Source organism: Schistocerca cancellata, chromosome 5, assembly GCF_023864275.1.
Source record: "Schistocerca cancellata isolate TAMUIC-IGC-003103 chromosome 5, iqSchCanc2.1, whole genome shotgun sequence".
NCBI classification, from domain to species: domain Eukaryota; kingdom Metazoa; phylum Arthropoda; class Insecta; order Orthoptera; family Acrididae; genus Schistocerca; species Schistocerca cancellata.
Window position 1 is genome coordinate 468,621,115 of NC_064630.1, and position 23,015 is coordinate 468,644,129.

Genomic DNA, 23,015 nt, shown 5'->3' on the forward strand with positions numbered 1-23,015 from the left:
ATGGCGTGTAATCTTTGTAATCTAGTGGTTCTAATGCTTGGAAAATAAAGTTTTAGTTGTAAGTACAGCGATCCGCGTTCCGTGTTTTTGACCTCTTCGCCTGTTAGAACAAGCTTTAATCCCAACGCTACTTGCTATAGCCACAACGTCTGAATGGACTGGTAAACTGGGTGTGTGTATAAGCATCCACCTTCAACATCCCAGAAGCTAACGGCAGTTTGGTGTGTAGTTAAATGTCAAACAGTGACAAAGAGAAGAAAACATATGAATTCATCAAAAGTTGTGCTGAGGTGTATCTCCATAAATGAAACTGATCACTGTTGCTCCCGCGTCCCTGGAGCGTTAATAAAGCTTCCCATTTTTCATCCCAAAAAAACGTAGGTTTTTCTGTTTATGGTTGATTCAAATATTGTGTGGATTGGTGATGAAGTATGGAGGCTCCTCGCTTTCTTCGTAACATGTTTTATCACTATGCACCCAGGCTTGAAATGTAACTGTACGTTATATGAATGTACACCTACATCTACTTACATACTCTGCAAGCTACCATATGGTGCCTGGCGGAGGGTACCCTGTACCACTTCTAGTCTTTTGCTTTCCACTCGCAAAACCGTCTATATGTCTCGGTATGAGCCGTAATTTCTCATATCTTATCTTCGTAGTCCTCACGTGAAATGTAAGTTGGCAGCAAAAGGATCGTTCTGCAGTCAACTTAAAATGCCAGTTCTGTAAATTTTCTCTATAGTGATCCTCGAAAACAACGTAGCTCTTCTTCCAGTGATTACAATTTCTGTTACTGACAAGGGAACCTCCCCATCGCACCCCCCTCAGATTTAGTAGTAAGTTGGCACAGTGGATAGGCCTTGAAAAACTGAACACAGATCAATCGAGAAAACAGGAAGAAGTTGTGTGGAACTATGAAAAAAAATAAGCAAAGCATACAAACTGAGTAGTCCATGCGTAAGATAGGCAACATCAAGGACAATCTGAACCCTGGAGCGCCATGGTCCCGTGGTTAGCGTGAGCAGCTGCGGAGCGAGAGGTCCTTGGTTCAAGTCTTCCCTCGAGTGAAAAGTTTACTTTCTTTATTATCGCAAAGTTATGATCTGTCCGTTCGTTCATTGAAGTCTCTGTTCACTGTAATAAGTTTAGTATCTGTGTTTTGCGACCGCACCGCAAAACCGTTCTATTAGTAGACGAAAGGACGTGCCTCTCCAATGGGAACCGAAAACATTTGATCGGTAGTCATAGGTTAACCGATTGCTCCACAGAAAAACACGTCTGATATATTCTATACAACACTTGTGACGGCATGTGCGTCACATGACAGGAATATGTTGTCGACCCACCTAACTTGTACTCTTGGCGAATGGGTAAAAAGATTCTTCTACCTTGCCCTATTTAGGTTTTCTTGTGGATGTGATGATCACTCCAAAAAAAGTGATGAAAACATATGAGTTTGTCACATAAACTGAAAATAAAAAATTAACCTTTTCACTCGAGGGAAGTCTTGAACCCAGGACCTCTCGCTCCGCAGCTACTCACGCTAACCACGGGACCACGGTGCTCCTGAGCTCAGGTTACGTTATGATCTTACCTATCTTGCACAATGACTACTCATTTGTATGTTTTGCTTATTTTTTCATAGTTCAACACAACTTCTTCCTGTTTTCTCGATTGATCTGTGTTCAGTTTTTCAAGGCCTATCCACTGTGCATCTTACAACTAAATCTGAGGGGGGGTGCGATGGGGAGGTTCCCTTGTGAGCATTTCCGTAACGCTTCATTGTTGTTCTAACCTATCGGTAATAAATATAGCAGCCCGTCTCGGAATTGCTTCGCTGTATTCCTGGTGCGGATCCCAACACTCGAGCAATACTCAAGAACAGGTCGCACTAGTATCCTACCTGCGGCCTCCTTTACAGATGAAGCTCACTTTCCTAAGAGTCACGCAATAAACTAAAGCCGACAATTCGTCTTCCCTGCCACAATTCTCACATGCTCATTCCATTTCATATCGCTCTGCAGCGTTACGCACAGATATTTAAACGACGTGACTGTGCCAGACACGATACTACTAACGCTGTATCCGAACATTATGGGTTTATTTTTCAAACAGATTCGCATTAACTTCCAGTTTCCTACGTTTGGAGCCGGCTGCCATTCGTCACACCAACTAGAAATTTTCTCTAAGTCATCTTGTATCATCCTTCAGTCACTAAACTTCGACGCCTTCGCGTACGCCTCATCATCATCAGCAAACAACCGCAGACCGCTTCCACCTTGTCCGCCAGATACATTTATTTGTATAGAAAACCACAGTCCCTTGGGACACCCCCAACGATACCCTTGTCTCTGATGAACACTCGCCGTCGAGGACGATATAATGGGTTCAATTACTTAAGAAATCTTCGAACACATTGGGGAACCTACTCTGTAAGCTCGTACCTTCGTTAATAGTCTGCAGTTCGATACTATGTCAAATACTTTTCGGAAATCTAGAAATGTGTAATATGACTGTTGCCCTTCCTCCATAGTTCGCAGTATATCACTTGAGAAAAGGGCAATGCTTTCAAAAACAGTGCTGATTCGTGGAATCGAGCTTTTCGTTGTGTAGCAAAATATGTTATATTCGGATTCGGAATATTTCCTATAATTCTGGATCAAACCGTTGTTAAGGATATTGGTCTGTAATTTTTGCCTTGTAGTATAAAACTGCACAAAATTCCTCGTAGCGTAAACACAATATCTTCTACTGCTATATTTTTGTCTCGTGTCATTTGGCCTGGTCGCGGATCGTCTGGCACAAATGTGATGCTGCTCCACACCACTCGTACATCTGATGTACCACACAGCAGTTTCATTATCTGATGGCATCCGACTGACTTTACGCTTTCATTACTCAAAGAGCGTGCTGGCGACTTCTTCCGCAGTGCGGTGCATATCATCATTGAAGAAAGCGCCCTTGCACTAACTCTCCCTTTTCTGTGTAGCGTTCCTGTTTCATGATGAAGCTTTGCGGCGCTTGCTGCTTCTTCTTAGCACAGATCTCTCACTGGTTGCCCACGAATGGTTACAAGCAATATTTTCTTCTTAGAGCAATAGCCAAATATCTTTAGATTTTCAAAGTGAAAACGCCTGCGAAATCGATAGCTGTTCTGAGTAGGCCATCGCGCAGAAATGAGAAACAGTTTCTGCCGATGACATTTCAAAACAAGTCGACTGAGAGTGGAGTCGTCGTCTTGGTCTCATCTGAAAGAAGTAGAGCACTCTGACATTAGTAGTGGTCACTAGTGTTTGAACCACTCAACGTATTTTGATGATCGTAGATACACTTGACAGAGGGTACATCCAGGATCGTCCCATATTTTCGTTATCTGACACCTGCCTGGCAGAAACAAGAGAGAACTTTTTAGTTTCCCACTTGTATATTAGGCCTAGTTGTACAAACTCTCCTTCAAGCCTGCCTGACCCTATCCCTGTCGCAACTTTAAAAGTAGCTAAATCTGCAGCAAAGGAAACCCAAGGGAACATGTGTACTGAAGCACAGTGGTTAAAGCAGACCAACTTTAATTCCCGTTAGCCTGGCAAGTTTCACGGGAATCGTTCAGCCTGCAGAATGTGAGAAACGATTGCGCTATCAGTCCAACCTTAGCCAGGTATGTACAAAGTAACAATTATTAACTATATAAAAGCGTAAATTAGTTACAAACTGCGGCGTGCACACACTTTATTCTACATGTAAACGTCACTACAGATATTTAGAGTTAGGTTATGGCATGTTCGATATGCCTGCCATATTGGCGATGATGTTGCGCAGACGAACAGCGAAATTGTGCATAATACGTTGAAGTGTCGGAACATCGATGCTGTCTATGACCTTCTGAATGGCTGTCTTTAGCTCAGCAATGGTTTTGAGGTTATTACTATACACCTTGCCTTTAATGTAGCCCACAAAACGGAGTCACATGTGTTCAGATCCGGAGAATATGATGGCCAATCAAAGCCCATGCCAGTGGCCTCTCGGTACCCTAGAGCTACAATGCGGTCCCCAGAGTGCTCCTCCAGGACATCAAACACTCTCCTGCTTCAATGCGGTCGAGCTCCGTTTCTCATGGCCCATATCTTGTTGAAAACAGGGCCACTTTGGGTAATGGGGATGAAATCATCTTCCAAAACCTTCAGGTACAGTTCGGCAGGAAGTGTTCCATCAAGGAATATCGCACCGATTATTCCGTGACTGGACACTACGCACCACACAGTCGCCTGTTGAGGGTGACGAGACTTCTCGATCGCGAAATGCGGATTCTAATCCCCCAAATGCGCCAATTTTCTTATTGACGAACGCATACAAATGAAACCATGCATGGGCACACTAATTCCCGGATTGCCCCGCGGCCAGCCATGCAGTCCTAGCGCAAACCGTTCAGAAGTTATGACTGTTCTATTTCTCATAGTTCAATAATTGTTACACTGTATTTGCGTATGTGGTTTCATTGCAGGTGATTTACCATAACGGTGGGAACAGCCAAATGAACAAACGAAACTTAAAGGAGATTGAGGGGAATTTAGGAATATGAGAACATACAACAGTCAGGAAACAGCCCATGTCCAGCAGGGGAAATGTTGTCGTGGGTTTACGAGGCAGCTTCAAATAAATCGGTATATGTCTCGAGATGAAAACTGTGTGAAAAGTTGCTAGAACTCATTAGGGAACCTCAAGTATTTTACGACATATTTGTAAATTTCACAACCAGTTCCCTCACTCCAGAAATATTTTGAAAGAGGACGAAAACTTTGTGGTCGATAACTGTTTGAAAATTTGTGCTAAGAATTTTAAGACATTTAGCAATACATAGGCTTTCTAAATTTAGGGCAAAAACTGATTGAAATAAGAAAAAAATGGTTCCATGGTTATTAAAAACCACATTCTGGTGATATGCGACGTAGTGCAAAGAAAGCTTGGCAAAAATGAAAAGCCTATTTGCTTCTGTCTCCGGTTCTTCGGCCGACGTTCGTCTGATGATTTTACTGACGTTTCGCCAGCCACTCGTGCTGGCAAAACGTCAGTAAAATTATCAGAGGACCGTCGCCCGAAGAACCTGATACAGAAGCAAATAGGCAGTTTGTCAACAAGTGGCCACAAAAGCCTTAACAATTTTGTAAAAATGAAAGGCTTCTTCTTTCAGACGTGAACTGCTCACATCAACATAATATGAAAAACGAACATTGTGTTTGGTAAATTGCATTTGGGGAGTTTAGAATGATTTATTTTGGCAACTTTCTGGAAAATGTATTTAAAATTGGTATCAAAAGGATCATACTTGTTAGGAACACACTAAGCTAACCTTACTTTAATTGGCGTTGCAGTATAATAGACATCTTCAGGTTCTGAGATCCATAGGATCTCGACTTTCAGAGATGGTTCTGCTTGCTACTGAAAACATTTATTAGGCTGCCAACTAATGATTCGAATTGAGAATAGCCAGTACTAGTCGAAAGAGTGTGAAGTTGCCGAGAAAACCGTTCATATCGAAACAAATAAATGAACTCGAAAAGGGAAAAAAATGGTTCAAATGGCTCTGTGCACTATGGGACTCAACTGCTGTGGTCATAAGTCCCCTAGAACTTAGAACTACTTAAACCTAACTAACCTAAGGACAGCACACAACACCCAGCCATCACGAGGCAGAGAAAATCCCTAACCCCGCCGGGAATCGAACCCGGGAACCCGGGCGTGGGAAGCGAGAACGCTACCGCACGACCACGAGATGCGGGCTCGAAAAGGGAAAAAAGGACAAATAAAATCCACAATTTTCTGGAATACAGTGGCCCAGAATTTATAAATATTTCACTGAGCCTCGTCTTGTGATATTCTGGGAAAAAGTCTTTTCATCAGCTTCCGTACCCTACACATAACACTACAATGAAAGCGTACATAATAAACTGCCACGTAGCGTAGCACAGCGGGTAGGCGGGCAGGCAAGCAAGATTCCTTTAGTCTGCATAGGCTGGGCGCAGTTTGGCTTGGATTGGAGAGTAAGGCAGCCTGCCTGGCCAACGGGTAAGCACGGTCAGGTAGAAAGCAGGATACGTACACCTCTCGTGTTAAGCGCCTTCCATGATGGAGCCGGGAGGCACAGCCAATCTGAGGGCTGCCTACATAACACTTTGTAGGCGCGCTGAGCCAGAGGTAAGGGTTGCGCTGTGAACGACTGACGATTTTATTCAAGGTGCTGGAAGTTGATAAACTCAGAATCATACAAATTATTAAAGAAATTGTCTGCATAACATATCTCCACTTTTGAAATCAGTGTCTAGAGGTAGCAGAGTGAACAGGCGCCTCGGTGTCGTCATGGTGAACGACAGACATTTTCGGAAGGCGTTTTTCGCACACCTGTGTGTATACCCGATTGCGTAGGTCGTACAGAAACTTACAGTTCTACCATGTGTGTCCAGATAGATTAAAAGACATCACGTATCCTTATACTGTGCTCACACCGCAGGTGAAGCATCAGCGAATTACCAAAGCTAATCAGCTACTTCGTGGAATTGTGTTTAGTCCTGCTTTCACAAGCCACCTCCGTAGTTTTCTGACTCACAGCAGGACTGTCATGTTCGATTCTCAATAATAACAAAAAAAATTCCAGACGATGTTTCCAAATATAACACCACATTTACATACTCTCGCATTGCAGGCAGCCAATGTTGATATACAGAGTTATTATGTACATTATATTTCATTGCTTAGATGTTTCCAGCATTATTTTCTTCATTAGTTGTGATCCTCGCTAAAAAATACTTTTCGCATTGGCAGTCCTTCCCATTATAAAACAAAATGTGTGAAAACTAACGAAACAATAAAAGCCTGATACTAAAACATTTCGGAAAAAAACAATATTTCCAACGCAAAAACGTAACAAACAATACTTTTGCTCTGAAAAGAAAAAGTAATTTTATGTCATTATTTATTACACGGAGCAGCTAAAACCAAAGTTTTGTAGTCAGCGACATTTTTAAAACAAAGCAGTCTGAAGTGTACTAAAATACTAAATAATTATACTTTAAAATAAAGCTAAGTTATATAGTCAAAAATAAGTATTAGTCAATAATGTTGGACTGTAAGTCACGAGAAACAATTAAGCGTGATAATTTAGCACTGTCTTTAATAGATGTAGAGATTTTATTAATTGTAGATGTGTTTGCAAATGAGCTACTATTGAAGAATATTTTTGTTTTGTTTTTTTGAAGCGAGTGACATTACGGAAAGAGGTCTTACAGAATTGTTAATTCACATGCTACATAACACACGGCATACCACTTGCAGATTTTAGGGAACAATCTTACGAAAATGGGAGCAACATGAAGGGCAACAAGAGTGGTACTCAAGCTCTACAATCGAAGGGAGTCCAAGAGTCATTATATATCACGTTGTGCTCATAGCTTCAACTTAATTGTCAGCGATGCAGTTAAATCAGCTATAATGGCGCTACATTTTTTAGTGTAGTTCAAACATTCTTTACATTATTTTCTGCCTCTATGAAGTGCCGGTAAGCACTCAAGAGTCACGTAAATCTGACTCAGTATCCACTGTGTCATACTAAACGGGAGGCTAGGACTGAAAGTTTTCGGCTTGTAACATTTGAGCTTAACAACGTGCATTAACAGAGTTCAAGAACACGTACATAAATTATCCACTCTGTTTCAGTGAAGTATATACTCAAAATTTAATTTTTTTCTGTTTGCTGGGATGCCATGTCAACAGAGTCAATAAAGCAGTACAGCAGAAGGTACACAATTAGATATTACAGTAACAATAATAAAATCATCACTTTCTGTTATTGAAGAATGTAGAGCCAACGGTTTTGGAAAGGCTAAGAAAGAAGTAGAGGATCTGGTTGCATCTTTAGGAAATGTTGCTGAGTTAACAGTCTCCTGATCTGCAACATCTTCCGAAAATAAAGATGTAACCATTCCACGGGAAGAGAACCACTTAAGAATGAACTTCTATGTAGCGGTAGACACCGCTGTTATTTGTTTGATGGAAAAGTTTCAGTAACTACTGTGACGTGTTCAGTGTTATTTTTTACATCAAGAACTTGGCCACAAAGAAATAAGCTCTCAACAGAGGACGCAGAAATCAGCTGCAAACTTTGAGAGACACTTGCCTGCTTTCAGGATTGCTAAATTCGCAAGATCTTTCAGGCAAGTTGTAACAGTTGTCCCCAACGCTTCCACAAACTGTGAACACACGTTTCAAAGTATTTCAGCACATCATCGAAATGGACTTGCAAGACGATTTCCCAAATGTAACATTGCATTACGAATATTTTTGTGAGTTCCATTGTCTGTGGCTCCTACAGAAAGTAGGTTTTCCAAGTTAAAGATCATTAAAACTTATCTCAGCTGTGTAAAGTCAGAATGCACGTTCGCTCCACATGGAGAAACCGGTGAAGATCTTCACTGCTCAAAAAGCAATAAAAGTGAAGATGTAGATGAGTAATTTATAAAATAATATTTTTACTATTTAGTAGGCTTTTTCCCGGTTTTGTTACACGGGATGCCTAATTTTGCATGGTTATAGCGGTGCATGTAAAAGTTATTACTACCAAGTCATCCAAGCTTCGCTCCCAACTGTTGTGAACTACAGGGCGAGTTAAAAGTCCTTGGACACCTTCATAAGTTGGAAGATTAAAGGGAAAATTGAAATGTGATGATGGGAACGTAGGTTTGATGTGGGGCCGCAACTTTTCGAGTGAATATCATTCATGGCCGCCATTTTGAAATCCACCATTTTGGATTCAAGTCACTTTTTTTAAAATGGGAAGGGGGGTGTATGACACATCAAATAACATTCGCTTGAGCTCTGGAATGTAGTGGTGTAATTTGTTTTTGTCCATCTTGTACAGTTTAGACGTTATTAGAGTTGGGAAATTACCGTCCTACCGACTGCTACAACACATGCTCTACGTGTTGTCCATCCCGTGCATTGCACAACTGTAGTCGCCGCAATAACTTCTAAGCTGTACAAGCCAGACAAAAACGAATAACACCACTCAATTCCAGAGCTCAAGCGAGTGTTATTTGATGTATCATACACCCCCTTTCCAGTTTAAAAAAATTGACTTGAATCCAAAATGGCGGATTTCAAGATGGCGGCCATGAATGACATTCACTCGAAAATTTGCAGCCCCACCTCAAACCTATGTTCCCATCATCACATTTCAATTTTTCCTTTAATCTTCCAACTTATGGAGGTGTAAAAGGACTTTTGACTCGCCCTGTATTACCAAGGTTATAGAAGGTCACGAAAATAATAAGTATGCATATGAATACAGTTTATTTCTACGACAGCTCTCACTGGCCCCTTGTCTTGAATGCAAAAACAGATCAACGTTTCACGCAATCTGGAAACCCAGCGTTGAATCAGCCGCTGTTGCTTCTTAAAAAGTAAAAATTACGATGAAACACTTAGTCATTACAGCCGCTGCAGTATCTGTAACAACCCCCAATTCATATGAAATACTGTAAGTAAGCTTTTTAGTATACTTCACAATCGCCTACACTTGCTTGCTGTTAACTTTGTGAGCTAAAGAAAAACATTGTATCAGGCTTTATGATGCCGACGCACTTTTTGAGAGTTATTTTGCAAGTGTCATTGCAGTAATGAAGATCTCCTCAGTATCATAGTGTGATCCAGAGGACATTTTCTCAAAAGTGAATACTATTTTGACAGACGTAAATATGTCCTTCCTGAAAGATTTGTAAAAGTATTATGCAATTTAGTATAACAGATACAACTAAAATCTGTGCAGAATGGGTTCATTTTTCTTGTAATGTCAGAAACGCCTTATGAATTTTTAGTTTTCTGTTTTTTCCGATTCTGTTTGCTGTTGACGTTAGGTTCATATTATTTTATTCTGATGCAAATTTTCCCTATTTTAGTGGATATTTCTGGTATTTTTGTTCATATTTTAATGTGTAAGTGCTTACATTTAACACGGTAAAGCCAACTGGTGACCTACCTGGGCAGCAGCACCGTCTGATTACATTTTCAAAAAAGATGAACGGAAATATTGAGAAATCTTCACTCTCCAGTACCCTTAAAACTTGGGGTTAACGTACTACACGCCATACAAAAAAAAAATTGAATGTGTCTTTACTAAGAAGTATTAGCTTACACGGAAATTCACAGGGGCTTACATGCAAAATTATCGTACTTAATAAACTTCTCTTCCGTTTGTACATATATTCAAAGAAAATGAAATCCATGGATTTGCTCAAAACTGTGCTGAAAACAAACAAAGACACACACACACAAAGGCGCGCGCGCGTTGGCTGCTTAGACATCGCAGGGGGGCCCAAAATTCCTTAATCAAGTCCTGTATAAGGTGAGAAAGCGTTACAACATTTATTCGTTACAGTGGACAGCGCGTTATCTTGCAATGGTCTTTAAGCTTTTCCAGAACACTGAATTATTTAGAATATGTCTGGTACTGCACTGCAACAGCTTATTGGTCGTCCTGGCACTTGAAAAAGACTTTATAAAATTCTCCAAGACAGCAACAACTTCACATTTGTGCTTCGCATTCATTTTGCTTACAAAGCAAAGATATCATTCATTTCCTGCTGAGCAAATTCTAAATTGAGTAAAGAAAATGAGGAGGGTACAGTTGTTTTCATGTTTTCAGGGGCGTTTTTAATTTTATTTTTTGTAACAACTGGCAGTGTGAATTTTAATAAGTGCTGATATTTTTATGTGAGGTACCGTAATATTTACGCAGGTCAGTGAGTTGACTTTCTTTCTCTGCATCAAATAGTCCTCCCACAAAGACGTCACACACTTCATGACGTCATGATCTCTGCATGGCTATAACAACACACTAAGTGGACTATGCTCTTCGGTATAGACTTATCTGTTTTTGGTTCACGTGACCACACTTCAACAACTGCCCAAGGGGAAATCAGCATTAAAGCTTCACTTCACTCTTGCCACATATACCTTGAGGTATTAATCACTCTAAACACATACTACTCTTAATAGCTACAGTTATTAATCTGCAAATGAATTAATACCGATATAACGTTGCTCATTACATCGTCGTTGGTCACCAACAGAAATATATGCACTTACGCCCATTGCGCCCAGTGTATATACACATGGTGACTCAGCTGCCTCTGCCCATGAGTTTTATGCAACCCCGTGACTTCAAATACCACGTTCATGCTTTATGCACAAACTCGTAGCCCCACAGAAAAAATGAACACAACCTTTTTGAAGAATATTTCAAAAATGGTTCAAATGGCTCGGAGCACTATGGGACTCAACTGCTGTGGTCATAAGTCCCCTAGAACTTAGAACTACTTAAACCTAACTAACCTAAGGACAGCACACAACACCCAGCCATCACGAGGCAGAGAAAATCCCTGACCCCGCCGGGAATCGAACCCGGGAACCCGGGCGTGGGAAGCGAAAACGCTACCGCACGACCACGAGATGCGGGCTGAAGAATATTTAATGTAGTTAAATTTTGTACTGGGATACTTTTCTCTGGAGGCCATAGTTTTCGACTTATTAAAATAAAACATACAAAAGTGACATTCAAACGCGTTTTTCTTGGATAACTCGAAGACTGTGGCCTCCAGGGAAACTAATCCCACTACGAAATTTCTTGCAAAGAAGTCTTGTTCATTTTTTTCTGTTCGACTAATTTTTGTTGCGTAGCAAGCGAGAGAATATGAAAATCTAGCACATGGTTTTTTGTAGGCATTGCGGCTTACATAAAATCTGTCGACAGAGGAAGAGTATCGAAGAGAATTAATGAGAACAATGGGAAATTGGATACATTCGGGTGATAGTAAATGAAACATTCTGATCTAATGTTTTGTGTAAAAAAAATGGTTCAAATGGCTCTGAGTACTATGGGACTTAACATCGGAGTTTATCAGTCCCCTAGAACTTAGAACTACTTAAAGCTAACCTAAGGACATCACACACATCCATGCCCGAGGCAGGATTCGAACCTGAGGCCGTAGCGGTCGCGCGGTTCAAGACTGAAGCGCCTAGAACCGCTCGGCCACAATGGCCGGCCATGTTTTGTGTAAACTTGTGCATTTCCTCACAAACGATTTAATTAATTTCTTACTGATAATATAGACAGGTTATTTCAGATATAAAGATATACAGCTTATAAATATGGCATGGTTTAGAAAGTATTAGAAAATAAAAATATAAGTTACATGAAAATCCCAAGAGAATTGTGAATAAATTGTTTGTTAGCTAACTCTAACTCCTCATTCAGAATTTATTGGGGAGAACTGAAGGTGTCAAAGTACATTTCTAGCTCTGATTGTAAGACCATTTTCTTGCCTCCGTTGGTGGTATTTAGCTCTTGCAAGTTATCTTTAATGTTAGAAACAGAACGTCCATGCTGACCCACGTGAGTGGTAACTCAAGAGTTAATTATTTTTTTTTGTGTTATGATATCCCTGTGTTCATGTTCTCTTATATTACAGCTTCTGCTGATCTGACCGAGATAAAAGCTGGGGCAACTGATACTAACAATCTTGTTAACTCCTGTTTGTTCATTGACTAAGCTGGTATTATGTTATGTTCCACAGTACTATTGGTGTGGAAACGTATTAGAACTCCTGCCCTTCAGGAAATATTTGCAATTTGGAATGAGATCGGCACTGAAAAATAAAAGAATCAAGACATTCTCCAGCAGGAGGTAAGCAATCCGTTACAGCTTTTTTTTATTTATGTTGTGGATTGAAAACCAATGAATTTCACATGAAATCTTCTTTGTTTCGATGGATTCCTAGTTTCGGCTAACAATCTAGTCATCTTCAGATCATGAAACATTCTTGACTAATGCCATTACGGCTTCACATATTGTTAAAATGTTTTTTTAAAAAGATAACATCTATACATCACAAAATGAAAACCAGCTTTTCACGGTTCGTGACCACTATAGTTCAGCGACGGAGATAAAGGAAAGGCGTTACGGCGGTAAAAATTAGAAACTAAGGCAGTCAGTATTTATATCATTTCGTAAGAGAGATCATCGTATGATGATCTCGGTTAAGTTTCCAAGCTGTACCAGCATAATGCCTTAGTTTTCTAACCATCGTTGAATTATGCTGGCCACATACGATGAAAAGCTGTTTTCAATGATGTCATGTATGGATGTTGTCGTGTAAAGAAAGATTTTAACCATGTGTGAAGCCGTAATAGCACAAACGCTAATCAAGAATGTTTTATGATCTGTAGATAGCCAGATTTTGTAGACACCAGTAATACATCCACAAAAGAAGATTTAATGTGCGATCTAGACTACATAGGTTTTGAATCCATAATATAAAAATAGATAAAGGAATCTTTGGAAGCATAAGAAATTTGGCGAAAAAAGATTTTCGTTAGCACTGAGGCGGTGCTGACCAAGAGGTAGAATATTGTGAAATATTTGGCAACAGTAAGAGAAATAAAAGTAGGTAATGAACAGCAACAGCACGCAGCTCAGTGGCAGACTAGTCCGTGTACCCGTGAGTCCTCAGGCAATGTTCTAGGTAATAACGAAGAGCCAGCTATACATTTATAATGAGGCCGGCATTTTTTAGCTGTTTACCGGAACGGTACGCTCGCTGCGGTGTGTCCGGGCGGCATATCCAGACGCTGCTCTCTGAACTTGGCATATTTGCTCGACCCGCGCATCCATTTCCGTTCGCAGCTCGTCTGTTTGCGCCCGTGGTGCGCCCGCAGCGGCAGAAACACACCCGCTGCGTACGTGCGCGTTTGCGCATGTGCGGTTATTGAAGGGCCTGCGTTCGCCCCAACGGCTTGCCTTGTTTACCGAGTTTCTTTTTTTAGCTCTCTCTTCCGCAGGTTGCTATTAAACAACGAGCGGTTCAGAAAGAGGGCTGTGTTTTCCGAGCAAACGTGGTGACATAGTTGTGTCTGTCATTCGTGAAGGATGCCTCTCAGGCGAGTGTTAACAGCGGCTCGATGAGCGATACAGCGGCATTGGGGGCTTCTGCTTTCATATTCCAAGATACTTCAATAACGCAGTTACTCCCGTACGCTATTTAATATCTCCGCGTTGCCGAATATTTGCCTATGTGTCGAGGCTGTGCTGTAAAATTTCGCTATTTCTTCTGTTCCTGTTTCATACTCGTCAGTGACCACTACAGACAGCCGGGATATACTACAGTGTTGTATCTGACAAGGTTCTTGTGAGTGTTTCTTACCCGTTGCCTTAACCTCATCACTAGGTCAGACATCCAAGTAGAGAACCACTAATATCCTCAGCTGCAACAGCATTAATTATAAAAACATATTTAACATCTGAGGATTATCAACTGAAGACATAAAGTCTGTATATGAGTCCGCGATCATTTTATTTTGAGCACTTTTATTTTCACAAGTCCGTCTTGATCACATAGATATCTTTACACTTTATGACCGGTTTCGGCTTATCACCATCTTCAGATCTGTTGAAAATATAAATATTGTGTAAGCATATAAACTATAAAATATTTATAGACACGTATGGCACTCATACATGCCGTTAAAATATTCTGATACAAATCATCGTCAAGTTAAACATGTGCTTGCTAATACTCAGATTGCGTCAGTATTTATACAAAAACCTAATGCCAGCAGAGGGTAGTTTAGCCAGGGTACATTGTTAACCAGTGTCGCCATTATAAGGATTAAAATGCGGTATCCATAGTCTTTAGTACAAAATTTCTTTTTCCCATGGCTAAACGAGCGTCTGTCATTAAAAACATATACTGATATAATGTATGTGAAATTACACTCATACTTGAAATCCATAAAAATTACAAATAACATACTATACAGCCGTTAGCTTGGTTAGGCAACATACAACTTTTATGAATGCCAGTATAAAAAGTATAAAATAAAAAATAAAAATAAAAAATCACAAAATATTCTATCCTAAGATCAGTTAACAGTGAACGAAATCGTAATACAATTAATAAATTAGTGACCCCTAATTAAAAGTAGAAAATTGATAATCGATATTATATTAGAGTGCAGTATCGATGGCGAATATGTCGTGGCTTCTCTGCATGACTTCCTTGTTTTCCTGCGGTCGAGCTGACGGAGGACGGCCCAGTCTCCTTGTCGCCGGCGGTCGGCACAGGCCAATGCGCTGGGTTGCTCCACGCTACTCAGACTAGTAGTCTCTGAATATATCAGACTAAGCATTCAGCTTAAACTCGTTTTGTTCATTCAGCAGTAATTCCGATTGTTGTCTCCCGTGCACATAAATCTCCACTTCTTCGAGCAGGTTCATTAACTGTCCCTTTGGCGTCCTATACAACACTTCCATATTACTATCTGTACGTCCTACCGAATGTTTCTCTCTGTCCAAATGTGTACCGAATCCACTCTTATTTTGATTATATGTATGTTCTCTAAAACGAGTTTGGAAATTTCTTCCTGTCTAACCGATATAAAATTTATCACAGTCCTGGCAGCTAATCTTATAAGCACCATATCCCATATATTTATTGCCAACTTTGTGCTTACAACCAATTGTACCATTCGTTTGAAACCCAATTTTTATTTTTGTTTCTATTTTTCCGAAGGCCTGCGTAATTCTATCTGAAAACGCACCATTGTATGACATAACCACAAACTTCTTCCCCTCTGGTTCTATTGGATTTTTCCTGTCACGTATTTTTTATTTTAGTTTGTAATAAAGTTTCATTACGTCACGATCTTTATATCGATTTGCCCTGTATACATGTTTAGTAGATAAGGTGGGTAGATCACGTAACTAATGAGGAGGTATTGAATAGGATTGGGGAGAAGAGAAGTTTGTGGCACAACTTGACTAGAAGAAGGGATCGGTTGGTAGGACATGTTTTGAGGCATCAAGGGATCACAAATTTAGCATTGGAGGGCAGCGTGGAGGGTAAAAATCGTAGAGGGAGACCAAGAGATGAATAAACTAAGCAGATTCAGAAGGATGTAGGTTGCAGTAGATACTGGGAGATGAAGAAGCTTGCACAGGATAGAGTAGCATGGAGAGCTGCATCAAACCAGTCTCAGGACTGAAGACCACAACACAACAACACATGTTTAGTCACACTTAAAGACAGTGACCAGGATTTTGATGTGAATGATGAATTGCGCTACAGGATTAAAAATTTCATTGCCGTTTTCTCGGTTATTTCCTAACACATGAACTGTAAAATGTTCAATGCAGACATCAAGTTGCAAGAACCATGACCTCGTGGCCTACACTTTACAATAATTCTTGCTTGTCCAAATTCCAAAAAATGGTTCAAATGGCTCTAAGCACTATGGGACTTAACATCTCAGGTCATCAGTCCCCTAGACTTAGAACTACTTAAACCTAACTAACCTAAGGACATCACACACATCCATGGCCGAGGCAGGATTCGAACCTGCGACCGCAGCAGCCGCGTGGTACCAGACTGAAGCGCCTAGAACCGCTCGGCCACCGCGGCCGGCCACACTTAATTCCTCTGTCTCGTTATCAGGTGTAAGCTGCAGTGCATACACAATATATTTACAACAGACCTAAAGATGGCGATAATCCGAAACCGGCCATAAGTGTAAAGAAATCTATGTGATTAAGACGGACTTGGGAAAATAAAATCTGAGGATTACATTTTTCTAACTAGTTTCAATGCAGACTTTTTTCTGCCGAGGAAACCAATTTTTAGACAACACCTCTCACCACCAACAACGCAGTAGCCGACTGTCTTCACATAAGGATTGAGAACCGCGGCGCCTGCACAGAGGTGTCAGTGCTAGCAGACAAGCAACTTTGCTTGAAATAGCCTCAGAAATCAATGCGGGACGTACGATGAACGTATCCTTTAGGGCAGTACAGCGAAATTTGGCATTAATGAACTACGGTAGCAGAGCCATGGCAGCAGTGGCCCGACGCTAGTTAGTGCCTTCACTAGAGCACGACATCGCCTGCAGCGCCCCTGCTGGGTTAGTGAGAATATTGGTTGGACCCGAGACCACTGGAAAACCGTAGTCTCGTCATATGAGTCTTCACTTCGGTTGGTATAGCTGAGAGGAGGGTTCGAGTGTGGCGCAGACCATGGAACCAAATTGTCAACAAGGCACTGTGCAAGTGGTGGTGGCTCGATAATGGTATAGGCGGGCTGTGTTAACATGTAATGGACTGGGTCCTCTGGTCCAACTGAACCGGTCATTGACTGTAAATGGTGTCATTGACTGTAAATGGTTATGCACGGCTACTAGGAGACCACATGCAGCCATTCAAAGACTTCATGTTCCCAAAGAACGATGGTTAACAATATGCTACGTAACCGTTCACAGTCGCTCGCGGCTTGATTGAAGAACATTATTCATAATCCGAGCGAATAATTTGGCTACTCAGATCGCCGACGTGAATCTCGTCAAACATTTATGGAACAAAATCGAGAAATCAGTTCGTGCACAAAATTCTGCACCGGCAACACGTTCACAATAACGGACGGCTATAGTGGCAGTGTGGCTCAATATTTCTGCAGAGGACTTCCAACCATTTGTTGAATCCATGCCATGTTGAGTTGCCGCAGTGCGCCGTGCAAAAAGAGGTCCGACGCGATATTAGGAGGTATCCCATGACTTTTGTCATCTCAGTCTCTTTGATGTCTACACTGAATTGTACTTCACCTACAGTTTATCTCTCCATGGTTCCGAGTAACGTTGTAAGCTACTCACGGGTGGCTTAATACGTCCTACCACGCTGCTAGTGTTTCCCATAGATTCCTGTACTCATCAATTCCACAGACAAGTTCCACTTAATTTTCACCATCCTTCTGTAACACAACATTTGAAACTCTTCTATTCTCTTCTTTTCGGTTTCCAGTTTCGTATTAGGAAAAAAAGTAGCTATATGTGAAGGATCATGATGAACAACACAATTTACAGATGGTCGACATCTCCCATTGTGCTTGAGGTGTTGCTTTATGGCGTAAACTGCGATGACTTATTTTTTATTTCGGGAATTTCAATGGTCGTTACGAAAACTGCTCCCGTATAAGAATGAGGTACCTTATGCTTCTCTCAGCTGCGATTCCTTTTCATGTTGATGGAGGACAATCAAGTCAAAATTCGCAACAATATAGGATATTCATATTCGGGAAAGCCTGTTGTGGTAGGAGTTTCTGTTTGACTTCAGCTACGCCTCAAAAAACTACGTCCACTTCATTTCATCCACGTGGGCCATCATTACCTACCTTTTTTCCCCATGTAGCTGAATTAACGTTAGGTACTCTGTTATTACAAAGACGTTTGAATGACGAAATATTTTTTAATATACACTACTGGCCATTAAAGTTGCTACACCACGAAGATGACGTGCTACAGACGCGAAATTTCACCGACGGGAACAATATGCAGTGATATGCAAATGATTAGCTTTTCAGAGCATTCACACAAGGTTGGCACCGGTGGCGACACCTACAACATGCTGACATGAGGAAAGTTTCCAACCGATTTCTCATACACAAACAGCAGTTGACCAGCGTTGCCTGGTGAAACGTTGTTGTGATGCCTCGTGTAAGGAGCAGAAATGCGTACCATCACGTTTCCGACTTCGATAAATGTCGGATTGTAGCCTATCGCGATTGCGGTTTATCGTATAGCGACATTGCTCCTCGCGTTGCTCGAGATCCAATTACTGTTAGCAGAATATGGAATCGGTGGGTTCAGGAGTGTAATACGGAACGCGTGCTGGATCCCAACGGCCTCGTATCACTAGCAGTCGAGATGACAGGCATCCTATCCGCATGGCTGTAACGGATCGTGCAACCACGTCTCGATCCCTGAGTCAACAGATGAGGACGTTTGCAAGACAATAACCATCTCCACGAACAGTTCGAAGACGTTTGCAGCAGCATGGACTATCAGATCGGAGACCATGGCTGTGATTACCCTTGACACTGCATCACAGACAGGAGTGCCTGCGATGGTGTACTCAACGACAAACCTGGGTGCACGAATGGCTAAACGTCATTTTTTCGGATGAATCCAGGTACTGTTTACAGCATCATGATGGTCGCATCCGTGTTTGGCGACATCGCAGTGAAAGCACATTGGAAGCGTGTATTCGTCATCGCAATACTGGCGTATCACCCGGCGAGGTGCTATGGGGTGCCATTGGTTACACGTCTCGGTCACCTCTTGTTCGCCTTGACGGCACTTTCAACAGTGGACGTTACATTTCATATGTGTTACGAGCCGTGGCTCTGCCCTTTATTCGATCCCTGCGAAACCCTACATTTCAGCAGGATAATGCAGGTCCTGTACGGGCCTTTCTGGATACAGAAAATGTTAGACTGCTGCCCTGGCCAGTACATTCTCCAGATCTCTCACCAATTGAAAACGTCTGGTCAATGGTGGCCGAGCAACTGGCTCGTCGCAGTACGCCAGTCATTACTCCTGATGAACTGTGTTATCGTGTTGAAGCTGCATGGGCAGCTGTACCTGTACACGCCATCCAAGCTCTGTTTGACTCAATGCGCAGGCGTATCAAGGCCGTTATTACGGCCAGAGGTGGTTGTTCTGGGTACTGATTTCTCAGGATCTATGCACCCAAATTGCGTGAAAATGTAATCACATGTCAGTTCTAGTATAATATATTTGTCCAATGAATACCCGTTTATCACCTGCATTTCTTCTTGGTGTAGCAATTTTAATGGCCAGTAGTGTAATTGTGTTTTTAATCATCTGTCTCCTGAATGGTTCAACGCGGACCGCCACGAATTCCTCTCTTGTCTCAATCTGTTGAGTAGTACTTGCGCCGTGTTTCTCGACTATTATTCCAGTCTCCGTATTAACTGACAATATTTACTCTCGTCAAATCCGTGTAGTTCCATTGAAGCTACTCCATAATGTCTTAACACATGTCTTCTCATACTATTCTTTTTTCTTGTCAGCCTTTTCCGTAAGTTCCTTCCTCAGACGATTCTTCAGAGAATCTCATCACTGTTTATGTTATCAGTGCACCTAACATTCTACATGTACATCTACATCTACATGGATGTGACTGGCAGAGAGTTCATCGAACCACATTCGCAATTCTCTATTATTCCAATCTCGTATAGCGCTCGGAAAGAACGAACACCTATATCTTTCCGTACGAGCTCTGATTCCCCTTATTATATCATGGTGATCGTTTCTCCCTATATAGGTCGGTGTCAACAAAATATTTTCGCATTAGGAGGAGAATTTTGTGATTGGAATTTCGTGAGAAAATTCCGTAGCAACGAAAAACGCCTTTCTTTTAATGATGTCCAGCCCAAATCATGTATCATTTCTTTGACACTCTCTCCCATATGTCCCGATAATACAAAACGTGCTGCCCTTCTCTGAACATTTTCGATGTACTCCGTCAGTCCTATCTGGTAAGGATCCCACACCGCGCAGCAGTATTCTAAAAGAGGACGGACAAGCGTAGTGTAGGTAGTCTGATTAATAGATCTGTTACATTTTCCAAGTGTCCTGCCAATAAAACTCAGTCTTTGGTTAGCCTTCCCCACAACATTTTCTATGTGTCCCTTCCAATTTAAGTTGTTCGTAATTGTAATACCGAGGTATTTAGTTGAATTTACGGCTTTTAGATTAGACTGATTTATTTTTATTTAAGTTGTTCGTAATTGTAATACCGAGGTATTTAGTTGAATTTGCGGCTTTTAGATTAGACTGATTTATCGCGTAATCGAAGTTTAACGAATTCCTTTCAGCAATCATGTGGGTGACATCACACTTTTCGTGATTTAGGGTCGACTGCCAATTTTCGCATCATTCAGATATCTTTTCTAAATAGTTTTGCAATTTGTTTTGATCTTCTGATGACTTTATTAGTCGATAAACGACAGCGTCATCTGCAAACTACCTAAGACGGCTGCTCAGATTGTCTCCCAAGTCCTTTATGTAGATAAGGAACAGCAAAGGGCCTATAACACCACCTTGGGGAACGCCAGAAATCACTTCCGTTTTACTCGATGACTTTCCGTCAATTAGAACGAACTGTGACCTCTCTGACACGAAATCACAAATTCAGTCAGATAACTGAGACGATATTCCATATGCACGCAATTTCACTAGAAGTGGCTTGTGTGGTACAGTGTCAAAAGCCTTCCGGAAATCCAGAAATACGGAATCGATCTGAAATCCCTTGTCAATAGCACTCAACACTTCATGTGAATAAAGAGCTAGTTGTGTTTCACAGGAACGATGTTTTCTAAACCCATGTTGATTGTGTGTCAATAGACAGTTTTGGTTCAAAAGGTTCAAATGGCTCTGAGCACTATGCGACGTAACTTCTGAGGTCATCAGTCGCCTAGAACTTAGAACTACTTAAACCTAACTAACCTAAGGACATGACACACATCCATGCCCGAGGCAGGATTCGAACCTGCGACCGTAGCGGTCGCTCGGCTCCAGATTGTAGCGCCTAGAAAGTTTTCTTCGAGGTAATTCATAATGTTTGAACACAATATATCTTTCAAAATCCTGCTGCATATCGACGTTAACGATATGGGCCTGTAATTTAGTGGATTTTTCCTACTATCTTTCTTGAGACCTGTGTAACTTTCCAGTCCTTGGGTACGGATCTTTCGTCGAGCGAACGGTTGTGTATGATTGTTAAGTATGGAGCTAAAGAATCAGCATACTCCGAAAGGAACCTAAATGGTATACAGTCTGGAGCAGAAGACTTGCTTTTATTAAATTATTTAAGTTGCTTCACTACTCCGAGGATATTTACTTCTACGTTAGTCATGTCGGCAGCTGTTCTCGATTCGAATTCTGGAGTATTTACTTTTTCTTCTTTTGTGAAGGCATTCCGGAAGACTGTGCTTAGTAACTCTGCTTTGTCAGCACTGTCTTCGATAGTATCTCCATTGCTATTTGCGCAGAGAAGGCATTGATGGTTTCTTAACGCTAACATACTTCACAATGACCAGAATCTCTTTGGATTTTCTGCCAGGTTTCGAGACAAAGTTTCGTTGTGCAAACTGTTATAAGCATCTCGCATTGATGTCCGCGCTAAATTTCGAGCTTCTGTAAAAGATCGCCAATGGTGGGGATTTTGCGTCTGTTTAAATTTGGTATATTTGTTTCATTGATCCTGCAACAGTGTTCTAACCCGTTTTGTGTACCAAGGAGGATCAGCTCCGTCGTTTGTTAATTTATTTGGTATAAATCTCTCAATTGCTGCCGATACTATTCTTATAGAGCATCACATCTTAAAAGCTTCGATTGTCTTATTTGCCGATACCGTATTTCAGTCCGTTTTTTGCCATGAAGTTCGTTAGCCCCCGATATGTTCAGAACATCTTCTTTATACACTGCCCAGTCACATTAATGTGATATCTGTCAAAAGCCAATCTAACCACCACCCTTGGCAGCGTGTAACGCAGTGACACGTGCAGGAAGAGTGTCAGTGTGTTCAGGGAGGTACCAACAGGGATGTGGGATCATACAGATTCCAGGGCCGGGGCCAGCTGCACCAGGTTTCTCCGCTGAGCATCCATGGCGTGAACAGCCAGATCGAGGTGGTCCTACAGATTTCCGACTGGATTTTAATCCGGGGAGTTTGGTCGGCAGAAGAGTACGATTAACTCATCCAGATGCTCTTCGAACCACCCACGTACACTGCGAGGTGTGTCCTTTTGGTAGACGCTATCGTGCCGAGGAAAAACAAACTGCATGTAGGGGTGGACGTAGTCCTCAAGGGTAGACGCTTACCTGTGTTGATCCATTGCACCTTCCATAATGACGAGTTCTCCTGGGGAATGGAAGGTAAACATTAACCAGACCGTAAAGGTCCCTACTCAGACCAAGGCCCTTCTGACGATTGTTGCAGAGTGCTTGCTTTCAGGCGTTTCTCGTCGGACATGCCAAAGGCCATCTGTCTTCTAGAAATGCCACCTGTCGCCACTGAGAGACATCCAGTTGCGGCATTGAAGTGCATACCCAGCCTTCGTCGC